Source organism: Cherax quadricarinatus, chromosome 9, assembly GCF_038502225.1.
Source record: "Cherax quadricarinatus isolate ZL_2023a chromosome 9, ASM3850222v1, whole genome shotgun sequence".
Lineage (NCBI taxonomy): Eukaryota > Metazoa > Arthropoda > Malacostraca > Decapoda > Parastacidae > Cherax > Cherax quadricarinatus.
In genome coordinates this window covers 63442300-63462440 of record NC_091300.1, presented here as the reverse complement: position 1 = coordinate 63462440, position 20141 = coordinate 63442300, and positions in this window count along the sequence as shown.

Genomic DNA, 20141 nt, shown 5'->3' with positions numbered 1-20141 from the left:
GTATACGCTGTATACACAGCATACACTGTATACACAGCATATACTGTATACACAGCATATACTGTATACACAGCATATACTGTATACACAGCATATACTGTATACACAGCATATACTGTATACACAGCATATACTGTATACACAGCATACACTGTGTACACAGCATATACTGTATACATAGCATACACTGTATACACAGCATACACTGTATACACAGCATATACTGTATACACAGCATATACTGTATACACAGCATAGACTGTATACACAGCATACACTGTATACATAACATACACTGTATACACAACATACACTGTATACACAGCATACACTGTATACACAGCATAGACTGTATACACAGCATACACTGTATACATAACATACACTGTATACATAGCATACACTGTATACATAGCATACACTGTATACACAGCATACACTGTATACACAGCATACACTGTATACACAGCATAGACTGTATACACAGCATGCACTGTATACATAGCATACACTGTATACACAACATACACTGTATACACAGCATACACTGTATACACAGCATAGACTGTATACACAGCATACACTGTATACATAACATACACTGTATGCACAGCATACACTGTATACACAGCATATACTGTATACACGGCATACACTGTATACACAGCATACACTGTATACACAGCATATACTGTATTCACAGCATGTACTGTATACACAGCATACACTGTATACACAGCATACACTGTATACAGAGGATACACTGTATACACAGCATACACTGCATACACATCATACACTATATACTCTGACTTGTGTATTTCTTTAAGTGTATATACATGATGAAGGATTACCGTAGGTCTATGGTAGGGATCAAGGTGGCCTGGTGGCTAAAACTCTCGCTTCACAAGGCAAGCTCCCGGGTTCGATTCCCGGCGAGGGTAGAAACATTGATCGTGTTTCTTTACACAGTTTGTCTATGTAGAAGACACAGAAACATTAATAAAGATGTTAATTAAGTCCTCGGTTAAGTATGTGAATATTGCAAATTGTGAGAAATGGAAGGAATGACGAAGCAAGTTGAGAGACGAACCACAGAATATATAAAATAAAACAAGAACCCCGTAGATTGTAAGAAATATATAAGAATCTTAGAGATAAATAATGTCAGATGATCTATTTTGTAGTTAAGACAAGATAGACAAATGTCGCCGGGACCAGAATGTCTGGGTTGGTAAGGTAAGAGTTTTTAGATTTTGCCACCGAAGTGGCTAGTTGATTGTGTACCTCATATCCATCCTGTGGATGGTAGTGGCTAGTTGATTGTGTACCTCATATCCATCCTGTGGATGGTAGTGGCTAGTTGATTGTGTACCTCATATCCATCCTGTGGATGGTAGTGGCTAGTTGATTGTGTACCTCATATCCATCCTGTGGATGGTAGTGGCTAGTTGATTGTGTACCTCATATCCATCCTGAGGATGATAGTGGCTAGTGATTGTGTACCTCATATCCATCCTGAGGATGATAGTGGCTAGTGATTGTGTACCTCATATCCATCCTGTGGATGGTAGTGGCTAGTGATTGTGTACCTCATATCCATCCTGAGGATGATAGTGGCTAGTGATTGTGTACCTCATATCCATCCTGAGGATGATAGTGGCTAGTGATTGTGTACCTCATATCCATCCTGTGGATGGTAGTATGGTAGTGGCTAGTTGATTGTGTACCTCATATACATCCTGTGGATGGTAGTATGGTAGTGGCTAGTTGATTGTGTACCTCATATCCATCCTGTGGATGGTAGTGGCTAGTTGATTGTGCACTCCATATCCATCCTGTGGATGGTAGTATGGTAGTGGCTAGTTGATTGTGTACCTCATATCCATCCTGTGGATGGTAGTGGCTAGTTGATTGTGTACCTCATATCCATCCTGTGGATGGTAGTGGCTAGTTGATTGTGTACCTCATATCCATCCTGTGGATGGTAGTGGCTAGTTGATTGTGTACCTCATATCCATCCTGTGGATGGTAGTGGCTAGTTGATTGTGTACCTCATATCCATCCTGTGGATGGTAGTGGCTAGTTGATTGTGTACCTCATATCCATCCTGTGGATGGTAGTGGCTAGTTGATTGTGTACCTCATATCCATCCTGTGGATGGTAGTGGCTAGTTGATTGTGTACCTCATATCCATCCTGTGGATGGTAGTGGCTAGTTGATTGTGTACCTCATATCCATCCTGTGGATGGTAGTGGCTAGTTGATTGTGTACCTCATATCCATCCTGTGGATGGTAGTGGCTAGTTAATTGTGCACTCCATATCCATCCTGTGGATGGTAGTGGCTAGTTAATTGTGCACTCCATATCCATCCTGTGGATGGTAGTATGGTAGTGGCTAGTTGATTGTGTACCTCATATCCATCCTGTGGATGGTAGTGGCTAGTTGATTGTGTACCTCATATCCATCCTGTGGATGGTAGTGGCTAGTTGATTGTGTACCTCATATCCATCCTGTGGATGGTAGTGGCTAGTTGATTGTGTACCTCATATCCATCCTGTGGATGGTAGTGGCTAGTTGATTGTGTACCTCATATCCATCCTGTGGATGGTAGTGGCTAGTTGATTGTGTACCTCATATCCATCCTGTGGATGGTAGTGGCTAGTTGATTGTGTACCTCATATCCATCCTGTGGATGGTAGTGGCTAGTTGATTGTGTACCTCATATACATCCTGTGGATGGTAACACAAGAGAATATGGATACACAAAAGGCCCAGGAACTAGGCCCCAAAGGGTTAACAGCAGTACATATGGATTTATATCTACAGTTCACTTATCTATTACAAGCAAATTTAGGAAATTTGGTTAGTATATCGATAAAGTGAACATGAAACAAAAAAAAATAATACTAACTGTAACGGTATTCGAATCGCTTTTTTTGTGGCCAGTTATAATATTAATGGGTGTTGATCCAGTTAAAGGCGGGAGAGATATTAGACTTGGAAAAGGTAATGAGGTCGTTAATTGAATGCTTAGTGATAATGTTCTGAAACTGCTGGGAACGCCTCAGAGCACCTACAATGTGCTCTCTGCGGAGAAATTGAGCGTTGTTTGATAATACATTCATATACGATACTTGAGGGTTTAGTTACCAATCAGCACACTGCCATAACAACGTACAGGAGTAAGAAATGTGGAAGGAAGTGTAAAATAAATACATTAAAACCTAGGAGTCATGGGCACAGTAAGAAAACACTGTATCAACATCCGTTTTCCAACCTGCTACCAGTAGATATCAGAAACAAAGCCGGATTAAGTGTGAAAGCTTACGTAAGGTAATTGGAACTCTACTTTCCCTAGGTGCTAGATCAACAAGGCTATGATGGATGTATGGTCCACTGGACTAAAAGAAGCAACAGCCAGGATGAACAGACAAGCATCACAAGAGTCTGAGCAGAAGCCAGGGATTGCGAGTATAAAAAAATTTTCGATTGCAGATATGCCACGGGAACATAAACTTTGAGATATTGATGGAGCACAATGAATTACTGAAATATTGTTTTGTGAAGCAGCTAAAAAATATATTGTGACACTTAACATGATGGAAATTGAGAGTTATGGTTTAAAATAGCATTTGTTATTCTGGTGAGGGACAAAATATATTCTCACCGCCGAGAAAGAAAATAACAGAGGGACAACCGAAGTCAAATTTGTCAATAAATGTTTCAGAAGACGTAAACAGTCCAGTAGACGCGTTTGCCAGAGTGACTTTGTCAGTGAGGACTTGTCAGTCCAGTCAGACACAACACTACCACAGGTGAGGCAACACTACCACAGGTGAGACAACACTAATACAGGTGAGGCAACACTACCACAGGTGAGGCAACACTACTACAGGTGAGACAACACTACTACAGGTGAGGCAACACTACCAGAGGTGAGACAACACTACCACAGGTGAGGCAACACTACTACAGGTGAGACAACACTACCACAGGTGAGGCAACACTACTACAGGTGAGGCAACACTACTACAGGTGATGCAACACTACTACAGGTGAGACAACACTACTACAGGTGAGACAACACTACTACAGGTGAGGCAACACTACCACAGGTGAGACAACACTACTACAGGTGAGGCAACACTACTACAGGTGATGCAACACTACCACAGGTGAGGCAACACTACTACAGGTGAGACAACACTACCACAGGTGAGGCAACACTACTACAGGTGAGACAACACTACCACAGGTGAGGCAACACTACTACAGGTGAGGCAACACTACTACAGGTGAGGCAACACTACTACAGGTGAGGCAACACTACCACAGGTGAGGCAACACTACTACAGGTGAGACAACACTACCACAGGTGAGGCAACACTACTACAGGTGAGACAACACTACCACAGGTGAGGCAACACTACTACAGGTGAGACAACACTACCACAGGTGAGGCAACACTACTACAGGTGAGGCAACACTACTACAGGTGAGGCAACACTACTACAGGTGAGGCAACACTACTACAGGTGAGACAACACTACCACAGGTGAGGCAACACTACTACAGGTGAGACAACACTACCACAGGTGAGGCAACACTACTACAGGTGAGGCAACACTACTACAGGTGAGGCAACACTACTACAGGTGAGGCAACACTACTACAGGTGATGCAACACTACCAGAGGAGAGACAACACTACCACAGGTGAGACAACACTACCACAGGTGAGACAACACTACTACAGGTGGGACAACACCAGCACAGGTGAGACAACACTACTACAGGTGAGACAACACTAGCACAGGTGAGACAACACTACCACAGGTGAGACAACACTACCACAGGTGAGACAACACTACCACAGGTGAGACAACACTACAACAGATGAGAAAACACTACCACAGGTGAGGCAACAGTACCAGAGGTGAGACAACACTACCACAGGTGACACAACACTACCACAGGTGAGACAACACTACCACAGGTGAGAAAACACTACCACAGGTGAGACAACACTACCACAGGTGAGACAACACTACCACAGGTGAGACAACACTACCACAGATAAGACAACACTACCACAGATAAGACAACACTATCACAGGTGAGACAACACTACCACAGGTGAGACAACACTACCACAGGTGAGACAAAACTACCACAGGTGAGACAACACTACCACAGGTGAGACAACACTACCACAGGTGAGACAACACTACCACAGGTTAGACAACACTACCACAGGTGAGACAACACTACCACAGGTGAGAAAACACTACCACAGGTGAGACAACACTACCACAGGTGAGACAACACTACCACAGGTGAGACAACACTACCACAGGTTAGACAACACTACCACAGATGAGACAACACTACCACAGGTGACACAACACTACCACAGTTTACACAACACTACCACAGGTGACACAACACTACCACAGGTGAGACAACACTACCACAGGTGACACAACACTACCACAGGTGACACAACACTACCACAGGTGAGACAACACTACCACAGGTGACACAACACTACCATAGGTGACACAACACTACCACAGGTGAGACAACACTACCATAGGTGAGACAACACTACCACAGGTGAGACAACACTACCACAGGTGAGACAACACTACCTCAGGTGAGACAAGACTACCACAGGTGACACAACACTACCACAGGTGAGACAACACTACCACAGGTGAGACAACACTACCACAGGTGAGACAACACTACCACAGGTGAGACAACACTACCACAGGTTAGACAACACTACCACAGGTGAGACAACACTACCACAGGTGACACAACACTACCACAGTTTACACAACACTACCACAGGTGAGACAACACTGCCACAGGTGACACAACACTACCACAGGTGACACAACACTACCACAGGTGACACAACACTACCACAGGTGACACAACACTACCACAGGTGACACAACACTACCACAGGTGACACAACACTACCACAGGTGAGACAACACTACCACAGGTGAGACAACACTACCACAGGTGAGACAACACTACCTCAGGTGAGACAACACTACCACAGGTGACATAACACTACCACAGGTGACACAACACTACCACAGGTGACACAACACTACCACAGGTGAGACAACACTACCACAGGTGACACAACACTACCACAGGTGAGACAACACTACCACAGGTGAGACAACACTACCACAGGTGAGACAACACTACCACAGGTGAGACAACACTACCTCAGGTGAGACAACACTACCACAGGTGACACAACACTACCACAGGTGAGACAACACTACCACAGGTGAGACAACACTACCACAGGTGAGACAACACTACCACAGGTGAGACAACACTACCACAGGTGAGACAAAACTACCACAGGTGAAACAACACTACCACAGGTGATACAACACTACCACAGGTGAGACAAGACTACAACAGGTGAGACAGCACTACCACAGGTGAGACAACACTACCACAGGTGAGGCAACGCTACCACAGGTGAGACAACACTACCACAGGTGAGACAACACTACCACAGGTGAGACAACACTACCACAGGTGAGACAACACTACCACAGGTGAGACAACACTACCACAGGTGAGACAATACTACCACAGGTGAGACAACACTACCACAGGTGAGACAACACTACCACAGGTGAGACAACACTACCACAGGTGAGACAACACTACCACAGGTGAGACAACACTACCAAGGTGACACAACACTACCACAGGTGACACAACACTACCACAGGTGAGACGACACTACCACAGTTGAGACAACACTACCACAGGTGACACAACACTACCACAGGTGACACAACACTACCACAGGTGAGACAACACTACCACAGGTGAGACAACACTACCACAGGTGAGACGACACTACCACAGGTGAGGAAACACTACCATAGGTGAGACAACACTACCACAGGTGAGACAACACTACCACAGGTGAGAAAACACTACCACAGGTGAGACATCACTACCAGAGGTGAGACAACACTACCACAGGTGACACAACACTACCACAAGTGACACAACACTACCACAGGTGAGACAACACTACCACAGGTGTGACAACACTACCACAGGTGAGACAACACTATCACAGGTGAGACAACACTACCACAGGTGAGACAACACTACCACAGGTGAGACAACACTACCGCAGGTGAGACAACACTACCACAGGTGAGACAACACTACCACAGGTGAGACACAACACTACCACAGGTGAGACAACACTACCACAGGTGAGACAACACTACCACAGGTGAGGCACCACTACCACAGGTGGGACAATACTACCACAGGTGAGACAACACTACCACAGGTGAGACAACACTACCACAGGTGAGACAACACTACCACAGGTGAGACAAAACACTACCACAGGTGAGACAACACTACCACAGGTGAGACAACACTACCACAGGTTAGACAACACTACAACAGGTGAGACAGCACTACCACAGGTGAGGCAACACTACCACAGGTGAGACAACGCTACCACAGGTGAGACAACACTACCACAGGTGACACAACACTACCACAGGTGACACAACACTACCACAGGTGAGACAACACTACCACAGGTGACACAACACTACCACAGGTGAGACAACACTACCACAGGTGAGACAACACTACCACAGGTGAGACAACACTACCACAGGTGAGACAACACTACCTCAGGTGAGACAACACTACCACAGGTGACACAACACTACCACAGGTGAGACAACACTACCACAGGTGAGACAACACTACCACAGGTGAGACAACACTACCACAGGTGAGACAACACTACCACAGGTGAGACAACACTACCACAGGTGAAACAACACTACCACAGGTGATACAACACTACCACAGGTGAGACAACACTACAACAGGTGAGACAGCACAACCACAGGTGAGACAACACTACCACAGGTGAGGCAACGCTACCACAGGTGAGACAACACTACCACAGGTGAGACAACACTACCACAGGTGAGACAACACTGCCACAGGTGAGACAACACTACCACAGGTGAAACAACACTACCACAGGTGATACAACACTACCACAGGTGAGACAACACTACAACAGGTGAGACAGCACTACCACAGGTGAGACAACACTACCACAGGTGAGACAACACTACCACAGGTGAGACAACACTACCACAGGTGAGACAACACTACCACAGGTGAGACAACACTACCAAGGTGAGACAACACTACCACAGGTGACACAACACTACCACAGGTGAGACAACACTACCACAGGTGAGAAAACACTACCACAGGTGAGACAACACTACCACAGGTTAGACAACACTACCACAGGTGAGACTACACTACCACAGGTGAGACAACACTACCACAGTTGAGACAACACTACCACAGGTGACACAACACTACCACAGGTGACACAACACTACCACAGGTGAGACAACACTACCAGAGGTGAGACAACACTACCGGAGGTGAGACAACACTACCACAGGTGAGACAACACTACCACAGGTGAGACAACACTACCACAGGTGAGACAACACTACCACAGGTGAGACAACACTACCTCAGGTGAGACAACACTACCACAGGTGACACAACACTACCACAGGTGAGACACAACACTACCACAGGTGAGACAACACTACCACAGGTGACACAACACTACCACAGGTGAGACACAACACTACCACAGGTGACACAACACTACCACAGGTGAGACAACACTACCACAGGTGAGACAACACTACCACAGGTGAGGCAACACTACCACAGGTGACACAACACTACCACAGGTGAGACAACACTACCACAGGTGAGACAACACTACCACAGGTGAGACAACACTACCACAGGTGAGACAACACTACCACAGGTGAGACAACACTACCACAGGTGAGACAACACTACCACAGGTGAGACAACACTACCACAGGTTAGACAACACTACCACAGGTGAGACAACACTACCACAGGTGAGACAACACTACCACAGGTGAGACAACACTACCACAGGTGAGACAACACTACCACAGGTGAGACAACACTACCACAGGTTAGACAACACTACCACAGATGAGACAACACTACCACAGGTGACACAACACTACCACAGTTTACACAACACTACCACAGGTGACACAACACTACCACAGGTGAGACAACACTACCACAGGTGACACAACACTACCACAGGTGACACAACACTACCACAGGTGAGACAACACTACCACAGGTGACACAACACTACCATAGGTGACACAACACTACCACAGGTGAGACAACACTACCATAGGTGAGACAACACTACCACAGGTGAGACAACACTACCACAGGTGAGACAACACTACCTCAGGTGAGACAAGACTACCACAGGTGACACAACACTACCACAGTTTACACAACACTACCACAGGTGAGACAACACTGCCACAGGTGACACAACACTACCACAGGTGACACAACACTACCACAGGTGACACAACACTACCACAGGTGACACAACACTACCACAGGTGACACAACACTACCACAGGTGACACAACACTACAACAGGTGAGACAACACTACCACAGGTGAGACAACACTACCACAGGTGAGACAACACTACCTCAGGTGAGACAACACTACCACAGGTGACACAACACTACCACAGGTGACACAACACTACCACAGGTGACACAACACTACCACAGGTGAGACAACACAGGTGAGACAACACTACCACAGGTGACACAACACTACCACAGGTGAGACAACACTACCACAGGTGAGACAACACTACCACAGGTGAGACAACACTACCACAGGTGAGACAACACTACCTCAGGTGAGACAACACTACCACAGGTGACACAACACTACCACAGGTGAGACAACACTACCACAGGTGAGACAACACTACCACAGGTGAGACAACACTACCACAGGTGAGACAACACTACCACAGGTGAGACAACACTACCACAGGTGAAACAACACTACCACAGGTGATACAACACTACCACAGGTGAGACAACACTACAACAGGTGAGACAGCACTACCACAGGTGAGACAACACTACCACAGGTGAGGCAACGCTACCACAGGTGAGACAACACTACCACAGGTGAGACAACACTACCACAGGTGAGACAACACTACCACAGGTGAGACAACACTACCACAGGTGAGACAACACTACCACAGGTGAGACAATACTACCACAGGTGAGACAACACTACCACAGGTGAGACAACACTACCACAGGTGAGACAACACTACCACAGGTGAGACAACACTACCACAGGTGAGACAACACTACCAAGGTGACACAACACTACCACAGGTGACACAACACTACCACAGGTGAGACAACACTACCACAGTTGAGACAACACTACCACAGGTGACACAACACTACCACATGTGACACAACACTACCACAGGTGAGACAACACTACCACAGGTGAGACAACACTACCACAGGTGAGACGACACTACCACAGGTGAGGAAACACTACCACAGGTGAGACAACACTACCACAGGTGAGACAACACTACCACAGGTGAGACAACACTACCACAGGTGAGACATCACTACCAGAGGTGAGACAACACTACCACAGGTGACACAACACTACCACAAGTGACACAACACTACCACAGGTGAGACAACACTACCACAGGTGAGACAACACTACCACAGGTGAGACAACACTATCACAGGTGAGACAACACTACCACAGGTGAGACAACACTACCACAGGTGAGACAACACTACCGCAGGTGAGACAACACTACCACAGGTGAGACAACACTACCACAGGTGAGACACAACACTACCACAGGTGAGACAACACTTCCACAGGTGAGACAACACTACCACAGGTGAGGCACCACTACCACAGGTGGGACAATACTACCACAGGTGAGACAACACTACCACAGGTGAGACAACACTACCACAGGTGAGACAACACTACCACAGGTGAGACAACACTACCACAGGTGAGACAACACTACCACAGGTGAGACAACACTACCACAGGTTAGACAACACTACAACAGGTGAGACAGCACTACCACAGGTGAGGCAACACTACCACAGGTGAGGCAACGCTACCACAGGTGAGACAACACTACCACAGGTGACACAACACTACCACAGGTGACACAACACTACCACAGGTGAGACAACACTACCACAGGTGACACAACACTACCACAGGTGAGACAACACTACCACAGGTGAGACAACACTACCACAGGTGAGACAACAGTACCACAGGTGAGACAACGCTACCTCAGGTGAGACAACACTACCACACGTGACACAACACTACCACAGGTGAGACAACACTACCACAGGTGAGACAACACTACCACAGGTGAGACAACACTACCACAGGTGAGACAACACTACCACAGGTGAGACAACACTACCACAGGTGAAACAACACTACCACAGGTGATACAACACTACCACAGGTGAGACAACACTACAACAGGTGAGACAGCACTACCACAGGTGAGACAACACTACCACAGGTGAGGCAACGCTACCACAGGTGAGACAACACTACGACAGGTGAGACAACACTAACACAGGTGAGACAACACTGCCACAGGTGAGACAACACTACCACAGGTGAGACAACACTACCACAGGTGAGACAACACTACCACAGGTGAGACAACACTACCACAGGTGAGACAACACTACCACAGGTGAGACAACACTACCACAGGTGAGACAACACTACCAAGGTGACACAACACTACCACAGGTGACACAACACTACCACAGGTGAGACAACACTACCACAGGTGAGAAAACACTACCACAGGTGATACAACACTACCACAGGTTAGACAACACTACCACAGGTGAGACTACACTACCACAGGTGAGACAACACTACCACAGTTGAGACAACACTACCACAGGTGACACAACACTACCACAGGTGACACAACACTACCACAGGTGAGACAACACTTCCAGAGGTGAGCCAACACTACCGGAGGTGAGACAACACTACCACAGGTGAGACAACACTACCACAGGTGAGACAACACTACCACAGGTGAGACAACACTACCACAGGTGAGACAACACTACCTCAGGTGAGACAACACTACCACAGGTGACACAACACTACCACAGGTGAGACACAACACTACCACAGGTGAGACAACACTACCACAGGTGACACAACACTACCACAGGTGAGACACAACACTACCACAGGTGACACAACACTACCACAGGTGAGACAACACTACCACAGGTGAGACAACACTACCACAGGTGAGGCAACACTACCACAGGTGACACAACACTACCACAGGTGAGACAACACTACCACAGGTGAGACAACACTACCACAGGTGAGACAACACTACCACAGGTGAGACAACACTACCACAGGTGAGACAACACTACCACAGGTGACACAACACTACCAGAGGTGACACAACACTACCACAGGTGACACAACACTACCACAGGTGACACAACACTACCACAGGTGACACAACACTACCACAGGAGACACAACACTACCACAGGAGACACAACACTACCACAGGTGACACAACACTACCACAGGTGACACAACACTACCACAGGTGACACAACACTACCACAGGTGAGACAACACTACCGCAGGTGACACAACACTACCACAGGTGACACAACACTACCACAGGTGAGACACAACACTACCACAGGTGAGACAACACTACCACAGGTGACACAACACTACCACAGGTGACACAACACTACCACAGGTGACACAACACTACCACAGGTGAGACAACACTACCGCAGGTGACACAACACTACCACAGGAGACACAACACTACCACAGGTGACACAACACTACCACAGGAGACACAACACTACCACAGGTGACACAACACTACCACAGGTGACACAACACTACCACAGGTGACACAACACTACCACAGGTGACACAACACTACCACAGGTGACACAACACTACCACAGGTGACACAACACTACCACAGGTGACACAACACTACCACAGGAGACACAACACTACCACAGGTGACACAACACTACCACAGGAGACACAACACTACCACAGGTGACACAACACTACCACAGGTGACACAACACTACCACAGGTGAGACAACACTACCACAGGTGAGACAACACTACCACAGGTGAGAGAACACTACCACAGATATATCATGCCTGCAGATACCCCAGAATTTACATAGACTGGTTGGAAATAATTAGTATAAAATACCGACACAATGAAAAAATAACCACAAATTCGGTATAATGCGATCCTTCATTGACGTTTCGCCCACACAGTGGTCTTTATCAAGTCACAAACAGATCTGTTTGTGACTTGATAAAGTCCTCTGTGTGGGCGAAACGTTGTACATAAAGGATCGCATTATGCTGCATTTCTGGTTATTTTTCCATGGCCAGGATAGTACCTGTTGAGTTTTTTTGTTTACCTGGAGTTTACCTGGAGAGGGTTTCGGGGGTCAACGCCCCCGCGGGCCGGTCTGAGATCAGGCTCTGAAATTTTTCACTGTAGCAAAATTTTAGGGATTTTAATTTTTTTAGGGACACTTTACTCTCACTTTGGATTGTCTCCAAGTATAATCCCTGTAATTAATGCAAGTTAATTATTCCTTGCGTCAAAGGGACTTACAAACAGTTCGCTCTCAACTATATCATTCTACTGCCCTAGATCTGCCCATATCCCTATATTGCCATTGGGATAATTAATTAATATGAGAGCGTAGCTCCTCTGGTATTTATAATAACATTGATGTTGCTCGAGAGAGATTGAACTATAATCGAAGGACCTATTAAATTTAAATGCGCTGAGATTCACAGGGGTTCAGTATATCTTGGAACACGATGTAATAAATGGTATAAAATACCGACACAATAGAAATATAAACACATATGCTGTATAATGTGATCCTTTATTGACTACGTTTCGCCCACACAGGTAGATCTGTTTGTGACTTGAAAAAGCTCACTGTGTGGGCGAAACGTAGTCAATAAAGGATCACATTATACTGCATATGTGTTTATATTTCCATATCTTGGATCAATTATTGTCCTTTTACATAACAGAAACATCTACACTAATATTATAACTATTGTAAGAGATTAAAGCATAAGTAGAAACAGAGTAGTAATGAAGTTTGTCGCTAGATTCACCGCATCATGGGCAATGCTCTACCTCGAACTGCCACTTTCCTTAACAGTCTTTTGTGAGTTATTACATGGGAAACTTTACTGTAATCCAAATAAACAATATCATATTCTTTATCATTGTCTACTGCCTGAAATTCTTGATTAAGAATGCCTGTAAATATGTCAGGCAGAATTGACCTCTTGTGAATCCATGTTGAGATTCATTAATTAAATTATGCTCATCAAAGTGACTTCTAATAATAACAACTATAATTTATTCTAACAAATTGCCTACTATAGACGTCAGGCTTATTGAATTTTTACCTGCATTGATTTATTCTCTAATTTAAATATGGGAATTACATTAACCATCTTCCACATCTCTGGCACAATACCAGTTAATCTCGTTAGTGACTAAGACCTCACATACACTTTTTAAGTTCCATAATTACAGTTTGTAGCTCCTGGGGCCTCGTTTTTATCTAATTGTTTAATAATTATGTCCTTCGTGTTTGTTATATTACTTAATTTGTTTTCTTCGGGGTCTGAACAATTATTAATGTAATTATAGTGGCTCGGTGGCCTGGTGGCTAAAGCTCCCGGTTCACGCACGGAGAGCCCGGGTTTGATTCCCGGAGGGGTGGAAACATTTCGACGTGTTTCCTTACACCTGTTGTCCTGTTCACCTAGCAGCAAATAGGTACCTGGGTGTTAGTCGACTGGTGTGGGTGGCATCCTGGGGGACAAGATTAAGGACCCCAATGGAAATAAGTTAGACAGTCCTCGATGACGCACTGACTTTCTTGGATTATCCTGGGTGGCTAACCCTCCGGGGTTAAAAATCCGCACAAAATCTTACCTTATCTTATTAATTACTGGGAAATCACATATCTTTTTCACCTTTTTTAAAATGAACATATTGGTGAATAAGGTCAACCTCTCCTCTTTTGATGACCTTATAAGTTCCAATATCCTAATAGACGGATCGCCACAGTGGCTTCGTCAGTCCATTATAAAGAAGAATAGTGTAGATAAATTATCGTTTCTTTTGGCCCTTAGGTCCCCTAACTACTCGTTTCTATTAAACTAAAAATTAGATGTGAGTGAAGATATATAATATAAAGTAGTGGGAATATAGAGGTAAATATAATTGTAATATAATTAGTAATTTGGTTAAGACAATAATTACTTTATTACACAGTTTATAGCATTATTAAAATATTTTGATACGTGTTGACATTTATTAATTAGTGGCGTAAATATGACCTTATATTATATTAAATAGATTATTCTGAGTAATAAAAATAATGATATTCTATTTGAATACACTTTAATAATAATAATAATAATAATAATAATAATAATAATAATAATAATAATAATAATAATAATAAATATTAATTAAATTAATATTTAAATGTTTATTGTATTTTTAGCCAGGAATATGATCTAGGAATGAGTAGATTGATGTTGAGAGTGTGAGGGAGGTAGAGAGAACCTTCTATGATGGTTCTACACTCTCTGACTGGTTCAACAATGGTGGTGCTGCTGGTGGTGCTGCTGGTGGTGCTGCTGGTGGTGGTGCTGACGACTACAACAACGTACGCCAAGAGTGAGTCGTTCCCATCCTCACCGAGGTTGTCACCATAAGTTTCCTATACACGACCCGGTAGTTCCAGTCTTCAGAAAGTAAATAAATATTCCTTGACAGTGTAAATATATAACAGTCTTAGGCACTATCTACACAAATAACCCGCACATAAAAGACAGAAGCTTACGACGACGTTTCGGTCCGACTTGGACCATTGACAAAGTCACACGTCGTAAGCTTCTGTCTTTTATGTGCGGGTTATTTGTGTATCGTTCCAGTCACGGTATTGTGCCTTTTTGTTATTTAATTATTTAGGCACTATCTCTTTTAAATTACTAAAGATTCTTAAGAATGTAATTTTCTTTGTTGACACTGGTGTGGCTAGGTGAGACGCAAGATACCATCAATGTCTTCGGCCTTATGACAGAGATTCCTTTCGTGAAGGACCGGGTTAGTCTGGAAAGGAAGATTAATCTGGTGGGATCCAAGGTGGATCTCACCATCTGCTTTCACTTCAAGTTATGTTTCTACTATCAGAATGATGCTGCCATTATTTTTATCGGCATCTTCGGAGCATTAATGGGTAAGCCAAGATCATTTTTTTGCTTGTGTTTATGAATTGAATGGTGAGAACATGTGCTATGTTTCTCGGGGATATCTCATCACACATCCCGTCCCTGTCCCCCTCTCTTATACTGGCTCCCTCACCTTCATGTGTTAGTGCGACTTGTAAATGGTTCAAGTAGGACCGCAGCGTTGTCATAAGCCTTTGTTTCTTCCAGTCACAAAGTATATGGTGATGCATTCTGTCAGCCTGAACCGGATGACTTTAAGTAGGTGGCGCTGTGGTCCTCTGGTATCACGTTTGATGCAACGTTGTGGGTCATTTTTTGTCAGTGTAACTGAGACGGAGAATATTCCGTGTCATGATGAATGTAAAACTTGTATGGACCTCGGGTGAATGATTTCATATTTCACATGTTCTGAATGCAGCAGTGTGCAAACTCTCATGGTTTTGCTCCAACTCCAACATTAGGCATTAAAGTATCCTTGACTGGTATACAGGTGACAAGTTACCATGATGCCTCTCATACAGTCAATACACTGCATATAAATGGCTCGGAAAACTGACAAGCTGATGAGATACACATGTGCAACACTTGGGTATCTTTATTTTGGAAACGTTTAGCCACACAGTGGCTTCATCAGTCCAATACGAAGATGAATGGAGAAGGTCAGAAGAAGTTTGAGGTAATCAGTCCCTCAGTCTGGACTTGATGTAATTAGTTCATCAATCTTGAAGAGAATACAGCATATGCGCGAAGAAGTGGCTTATTTACTGCAGCGAGGTGAGGTGAAGCAGTTGTAGGCAGTGTCACTTTGGACAAATCCACAGGTGGAAGTAGGTCATACCTGTAGTTTAGGAATCCTTAGAATTCCATGTATCTTGATGCACTGAGTATATATATACCGAGAGCTGTATCCTAGCCAGTAAATTCAGTTGTGTAGAACTAATAGTTTAGTTAATGTTAATACACAGATTAATTACAGACTTAATGATCAACATACAAATATCTTAATTTGTTAATAGGCAATGACAAGGTCTATAAGATGTTCGCGAGTAAGAAACTGATGGAAGTGAACGCAAGACCAGTGCCGTGGCAGTGGTCCCACTTGTGTGTGGTCCTGGGCCAGGAAGTCCTAATGGTGGTAGACGGTCGCCCCTTCACAATGGAAGGAAATGCTTCGTTTCCTGATCAACAGGTGAGCAAATATCCAGATTTTCAAAGATTTTCACCCTTTTATTAATAAATAATTGTTTCCCCTTTATTATAAAACGATAATACATTACCATTGACTGGGTATGTGAAAAGCAGCCCATCCTACTAGCTCCTGTTATTTTATTTTGACTTCAACAAAGACACATTGGCACTAAAATGCAAAACTTAATTATTTAGCAACGTATATTTCATCAAAAGGCAAACTGCTGAAAAATATATGGAGAATAAGTGGCTTTGGCATGCTGCTCTTATCTGTATTTTTTTGTACCTCTGTATGTGTGCTCAAATTGTTAATAAATAAATAAATAAAAAGACACCGAGAGCAGAGAAAGCAGTCTTTCGTGTGTAAGCTTCCTCCATATATAAGTTTTATCAAGTATCTAAAAACAAAACGAAACAATAGGAAACTGTTGTAGCAGAGACAGGAAGGAAGTCAGGTTTTGAGTGTATGAGACCTCTTCATTCAACGCTTGTTTTCTCATTGTAAAAATGTTGGTAGAATTACCGACAATATGTAAAGTAAAAGGACACAAGTGCAACTAATGTGACATTTTATTGTGGCAATGTTTCGCTCTCCAGGAGCTTTGTCAAGCTGTTACAAACAGTACATGGATACAGAGGGTGCATATAGGCTTAGAGTGATGTGTAATACTAGTGGCTGGGATGGGGGATATTGTTAACCGTCTGGTTGACATTATGAAAGGTAATGGGAGCAATCCTATTATCTGCCTCAGTGTGGGAGGCAACGATGTTGGCAGACGTAGGAGTGAGGACCTGAATAGCAGGTATAGGTCAGCAATAGAGATAATTAAGAAGAAGGGTGGGAACCCTGTCATATGTGGTATTTTGCCAAGGAGAGGAGTTGGAAACGAATCGTTGTTCAGGGCAATTGGTGTCAATTGCTGGCTGGACAATTACTGTAAGGAAAATGCGGTAACATTCATTGACAACTGGGACCTCTTCTATGGCAGAAATGACATGTATGCCAGGGATGGGGTTCACTTATCTAGGTGTAGGGTGGGGGCACTGGCAACTGCAGTGGAGGGAGCTGTTAGGTCTTTAAACTAGGAATAGTTAGTGGTATGGGTTTTGGCGAGAATACACTGAAATCCCAGGGGATTTAGTAATAGGCAGAATGAGGTGGATATTGGAAAGCCAGTGGCACAAGGTGACAAGGACAGTAATAGTTTTAGTGGAAAAACAGATATGAGCAGGAAGGGTAAAGAGAAAAGAGAGTCTTTAAAATTATATTATGCTAATTGCTGTAGTGCTAGGAATAAGATGGATGAGTTGAGATTAGTTGCTAGTACAGGTAACATTGATGTATTTGCAATCACTGAGACATGGTTTAATTCCAAAAGTTGGGACATGCCTTCGGAATGTCACATTCAGGGTTTTAAATTGTTCCAAGTAGATAGAAATATCGGTAAGGGAGGTGGGGTGGCACTGTATGTCCGAGATCACTTGAACTGTTGCATAAAAACTGGTATTAAGTCTGAGGTAACACATACAGAGTCTGTTTGGATAGAATTTTCAGAGGGGCATAAAAATTGATTTTAGGAGTGATATACCGTCCCCCAAACTTAGATAGGGACCAAGGGAAATTACTATGGGAGGAAATTGTTAAGGCCACAAGGCACGATAATGTAGTAATTCTAGGGGACTTTAACTTTAGTCACATTGATAGGAATTTAATGACTGGGAATTTAGAATCAAATGACTTATTAGAAGTAGTTCACGAATATTTTTTGAAGCAGTTTGTGACAGAACCTACAAGGGGAAATAACCTTGATTTGGTTCTGGCGAACAAGGAAACCCTTGTTAATAATTTAGAAATTAATAAGGAACTCGGCACAAGCGATCACAAATCAATTACCTTTAGAATAGAATGGAAGTATGATAGTAGGGACAACTCAGTAACAATTCCAGATTTTCGCTTAGCAGATTACAATGGGCTTATCATCTGTTGACTGGGGTAACGAAGAGAGCTATCAATATGACAGTTTTCTGAACACTATACATGCTGCTCAAAGAACATTTATCCCGTATAAAGAAATTAGATCAAATAGAAATGACCCAAAATGGATGAATAATAGGCTGAAATATCTACTAGGGCATAAGAAAGGAATTTATAGGCGTATCAAAAGAGGTGAGGGTCACCTTATGAATCAGTATATTGGCATTAAGAGGGACGTTAAAAAGGGGATAAGAAAAGCTAAAAGGGACTATGAAATTAAAGTTGCTAGGGATTCGAAAACTAACCCAAAAAGTTTTTTCCAGGTCTATAGAACAAAAGTCAGAGATAAGATAGGTCCCCTTAAAAATAACTATGGGCATCTTACTGACAAAGAGAATGAAATGTGCTCGATTTTAAATAATTATTTTCTCTCAGTTTTTACACAGGAAGACACTAACAATATTCCAGTAATTAATTTTTATAGTGGGCTAGAAGAAGATAAATTATGTAACATCACAGTCACTAGTGAAATGGTTGTGAAGCAGATAGACAGACTGAAGCAAAATAAGTCGCCAGGTCCTGATGAGGTTTTTTCAAGGGTTCTTAA